A 5,132-nucleotide genomic window follows, 5' to 3' on the forward strand; every position below is an offset into this window, starting at 1 on the left:
GAATTTCAGAAAAACATCTACCTCTGCTTAACTGACTATGCCAAAGCCTTTGACTGTGGATCACAACAAACTGTGGAAAATTCTTAAAGAGATGGGAATACCAGACCACCTGACCTGCCTCCTGAGAAATCTGTATGTAGGTCAAGAAGCAGCAGTTAGAAATGGACATGGACCAACAGACTGGTTCCAAATTGGGAAAGAAGTACGTCAAGGGTGTGTATTGTCACCCTGCTTATTTAACTTGTATGCAGAGTACATCATGAGAAACGCTGGGCTGGATGAAGCACAAGGTGGAATCAAGATTTCTCAAGGGAGAAATATCAATAACCTCAGATATGCAGATGACACCACCCTTATGGCAGAAAGCGAAGAAGAACTAAACAGCCTCTTGATGAAAGTGAAAGAGATTGAAAAAAGTTGGCTTAAAACTCAAAATTCAAAAAGCAAAGATTATGGCATCCTGTTCCATCACTTCATGGCAAATAGATAGGGAAACAATGGAAACAGTGAAATACTTTATTTTGGGGGGCTCCAAAATCTCTGCATATGGTGACTATGGCCATGAAATTAAAAGATGCTTGCACCTTGGAAGAAAATCTATGACCAACCTAGACAGCATATTAAAAAGGAGAGACATTACTTTGCAGACAAAGGTCCATTTAGTCAAAGCTATGGTTTTTCCAGTGGTCATGTATGGATGTGAGAGTTGGACCATATAGAAAGCCGAGCGCCAAAGAATTGATGCTTTTGAACTGTGGGTTGGAAGACTCTTGAGAATCCCTTGGACTGCAAGGAGATCAAACCGTCAATCCTAATGAATATTCATTGGAAGGACTTGTGCTGAAGCTGAAGCTCCAATACTTTGGCTATCTGATGCAAAAAACTGATTTCTTAGGAAAGGCCCTGATGCTGGGAAAGATTGAAAGCAGGAGGAGAAGGGGACGACAGAGGATGAGATGGTTGGATGGCATCACCAACTCAATGGACATTAGTTTGAGCAAGCTCTGGGAGTTGGCGATGGAGAGGGAAGCCTGGCATGCTGCAGTCCACAGGGTCGCACAGAATCGGACACAAGTGAGCGACTGAACTGACTGACTAACTGAAATGCCATGCAAACTTCCAAAACATACTTTATTCATCCCTTGCTTCATATCTCAACAAGCTTCCATTTGTTTAAGTTAGTGTTTTCCAAGTTGCATTGTCATGAACAGAATGTGACATATTTTTGAAGGGGAAAGATGAGAATGGCTCAAAGCTGTGAAATTTGGAGTGATGCCTATAAGTTTTTCCTCCTACTTATCTGATTATATATATTTATTTATATAAACACTGATATATAAACCCTAGCAGGAAAAAATAAAAATGCAAAAATTTTTGATAACAAGAAAAATGGCTTCTGTTTACACTGAGTTCTCACAGGTCAGATATGCATTGAGGGCATAGAAGCTAAGAGACAGAGAAAAATGACAATCTGAGCACTTGAAAGGCTTGTTGAATTTTTGTACAGGGTGTGTCAAGGGGAGTTGCAAAGTGAAACCACAAGTCAGTGGCAAGAAGGGAAGCAGCTGGCAGTGGGACTCGTCATGGGGTGGTGTTTCCCTTCTGTCCGCCTGCTGATCTGCACCACAGACTTCATCCTGTCTGTCTGTCTTTTCCCCAAGACAATACAAGAGAATTGAATGCAGTGATCACTAAGCTTCTCTCTCTGCTCCAGAGATAGTCTGATTCTCAAGATTTCTAAGAGTTCTGTGCCACTAGAATTGATTACCTTTTCATTGTTAGCGACTTCATAAAATGAAAATTATTCAAGCTTGCATTTTTTGGCACAAAATTTACCCATGACTTTTCTAAAATATTATCTCTTAATGCACACAGTTCTCAAGCACTGAAGCTAACTGGAACTACCACAGAGTATTAATAGAAAATATATATGAGAGGATGCTATTTAATAAACCCCTAAGTCCATAATTCTAATAATGCAAATCAACTTTAATTTCCCACTAATTAGAAGCCAGACTCTCAGCTTTACCTCTTTTATCTGCAGCTCCTCCTGTCTCGGGCTGCTCAGTGATGGCCATGCTCCTGGCCAGGTCATTTCTTCCATGTCTACGATTAAAGTCTCCTGGCCAAACAGTAGTAGGCCGGACTTGAGGGAGGGATTCCCTGAAAAGCGGTGAACAAAGACTTGGGGACTAAAAGCAAAGACCATTTATGTTGCAAAAGGAAGAGAGTTCAGTTCTCTTTGTGTCTGTTTGTATATATCTCACTAATCAGCAGGCTGTCACTCTTGGAGAGGCCCTGAGTGGCTTGGGTGGGCATTCTCTTCATTATCCAGCCATTGTCATGGCGTGATTAAAGCAGAGGAAAAATGTTTATCTCCAGCACTCTCCTGGAGGTACATGGACTGCTCTAAAATTGAAAGAACAAAGCGTGACGTTCCTGGTACAACTGTGTAGAAAATAACCAGCAGCACCTTGGCATTTGTAGACTGTATTTCAGAGCATGGACATGGGGTTCCAGCAGCACTGGTCTCCTTGCTGGTCCTGGACTACACCTCAGGGCCTTTGCACATGCAAGTCTCCCTGCTTGGGATGCACCCCGCCTGACAGCCTCATGCCTTGTTACTACTTTTAATTAATTTTTGCTTGAATGTCACTTTTTCACAGAAGTTATTCTTTCTGTTTCTAGTCACTCTTTTCCTCTGACCACACTTTATCTATACAGTGTTTATCATGTCATGACGTAGTAAGTATTTGAAAGTTGTTTATTTTCCATTCCCTCTGCTAGAATGCATGCTGCATAAGTGCAGGCTGTTTGCCTGTTTCAGACCCCATTTTGCCCCCAGCTCTAGGAGAGCAATAATGAGCACTCAGTAACTGTCAAATGAATTTTGAAAGTATGTGAAGATACACATGAAGATCTGAGTGACTTTTCAACAATTTAAGTCAAAAGACAGTCTTTACCTTATAGTTTGCCCATGTTTGGCACTTGATAAATATTTATTGAAAGAAATGAACATGTGACTGGAATAAATATATAAATTTAATAGATATAGTTTTCAATAGGTACATAAATGTGCCCGTGTGTTTTAAAAGGAAAGCTAGAGTGGCAAGACCAAGACCATGGTTTTGGGAACCCAATAGTTGACAGAATGTTCAGTTTCTAGATGCCCTAATTTAGAGCCCTATGACAATGCAAAAGATGCAATTGTGTGTTACCTGTTGCTTCATCTTTAAATGAGGGAGAACTGTTCAGGCAATAACAATAATATAAATAATATGTACTTTGCAACTTCTAGTGAGGATTAGGTGAGATAAAGCTTGAAAAGCGATAATCTGGATCTGGGATCTGGGTAATATAACATTTCCAGGTATTGCACATATGAAATCAAAAGAATCAAATGTTTGGAAAGAGGGAATGCAAACAGCCCTCCTCTATCTCTGACCTGCCGGAGAAGGTTCTGCTTCTGTCTGTCTAGGTTTTTCCCCTTCCCTGCCCCCCATGACAAAACTGGGAGGAAACGTGAAAGGGAAGAGCTCGAATCTACATCTAGAAATGGAACTTCAAAATGAGAGGGTGCTTTACAAGTAGATGTGAGAGTGCAGAGGGAATTTTGAAGTCCAATTTGCCTCCTTTGTGGGGCTAAATACTATAAACTGCAATTTGCATCCATTTATTTCTCATTATATCCGAGGCTATAACATGAGACCAGGAACATAGTAGATGCTCAATAAATAGGTGTTGGATAATGAATGAGGATATGAATCATTATGGAACTAGTTTTGGTTGTGTATCTCTTTATCTTCTGGGGCTGAATCGCACTCACAGTCACTTCACTCATTCTTAGTTAATTCGTTTATTTCTTCATGGAACCCCTTATCTTTACATAGTTTATGGCAGACTGAATATCATTTTTCCTTTCACTGTTTAAAGAGACTAGTGTTTGGGCGTTTTGAGTTGCAGAATTTCATAATTCTTTCAGTTACATGTCTCTTGAGACCCCGATTACTGAGACTATAAGCTCCTCTAGAACCATAAGAGTTTCTTTGCAAAGATATTGCCATTATGCATCTTGTGAAAAGCTCCCCGCCTCCATCTTCAGCTCAACTCAACAAGTTTCCATTGAGTGCCCAGCACTAAAAGTCTTAGATGGAAATTGATTCCCTACTTCTTCTATTTTAACTGTCAAAATCATAGACTACATTGTTTCTGACTGAAAACCCACTAACAGCTCCCTGCCCGTCATCCCGCTGCTCCTTCCCAGTGCAGGCACTGCCTGGTACCATTATCAATGGGACATCTATATTGTGAATGGTATTTATTACAAGAAAATCATGTGGCATAAAGAGAATAATTGCCTTCATAAGCATGTATTTTTTTACACTATGAGCTTCCCAATGGGAAGTCATACTGGGGAAAGCATAATTGCTAATTCCAGTGCTACACATAACTCTGAGGAGCGTTTCATGGTCCGACTCTCCGAGTGTCATTTCTTCCTGTGGAGCAGGAAGGAAATAAGCTTCCATTGAGGAATCTACACAGGGCCAGACCCTGTGAGTTCCCAGACATGTGTTTTGCCTTATAATAACTTGAGAAGTACATGGAATCATCCTCATTATGAAAAAGAACCAATTTCACCAGGCTTAAATAACTTCTCATAAAATCAGCTCCTTATAATTATGTGAAATCAGGATGTAAGATGAAATTTCTTAGGGAATACACAATGACTCTTTATCCTATACTAATGTTTCTTTGGCCAAATTTAAGAAATGAAGAGTCCCCAAGAGCCACCTGCCCCCAAATATTTTCCTCATCACTCCACTTCACTATCTCAAAGTCCACCATTAAAATCATTCTTCTAAGGCTGGAGTCTTCTTAGGCTTCTGCTAAAATGGGGAATGTCTAGTACAACCTCTTTTTTTTCATGCTTGTGTGCGTGTGTTTTATTTATTTTTAACTGAAAGATAGTTGCTTTACACTGTTGTGTTGGTTTCTGCCGTAGATCAGCATGAGTCAGCCACAGGCATACATACGTCCCCTCCCTCTTGAACCTCTCTCCTACCTCCCACCCCTCCCGCCCCTCCTGGTTGTCACAGAGCACCGGTTTCAGCTCCCTGAGTCATGCGCAAACC

The 5,132-nt window shown here is 40.7% G+C and overlaps 1 protein-coding gene across 1 annotated transcript in view; it reads left to right on the forward strand.

The window, feature by feature from the left end:
* The window catches only part of CDH13 (cadherin 13), a 1,017,465-nt gene that overhangs the window by 115,345 nt on the left and 896,988 nt on the right, over positions 1-5,132 (forward strand). The gene's annotated exons all lie outside the window — the stretch shown is intronic.

The sequence above is a fragment of the Bubalus kerabau genome, chromosome 17 (genome assembly GCF_029407905.1).
Source record: "Bubalus kerabau isolate K-KA32 ecotype Philippines breed swamp buffalo chromosome 17, PCC_UOA_SB_1v2, whole genome shotgun sequence".
In the NCBI taxonomy this organism is placed as follows: domain Eukaryota; kingdom Metazoa; phylum Chordata; class Mammalia; order Artiodactyla; family Bovidae; genus Bubalus; species Bubalus kerabau.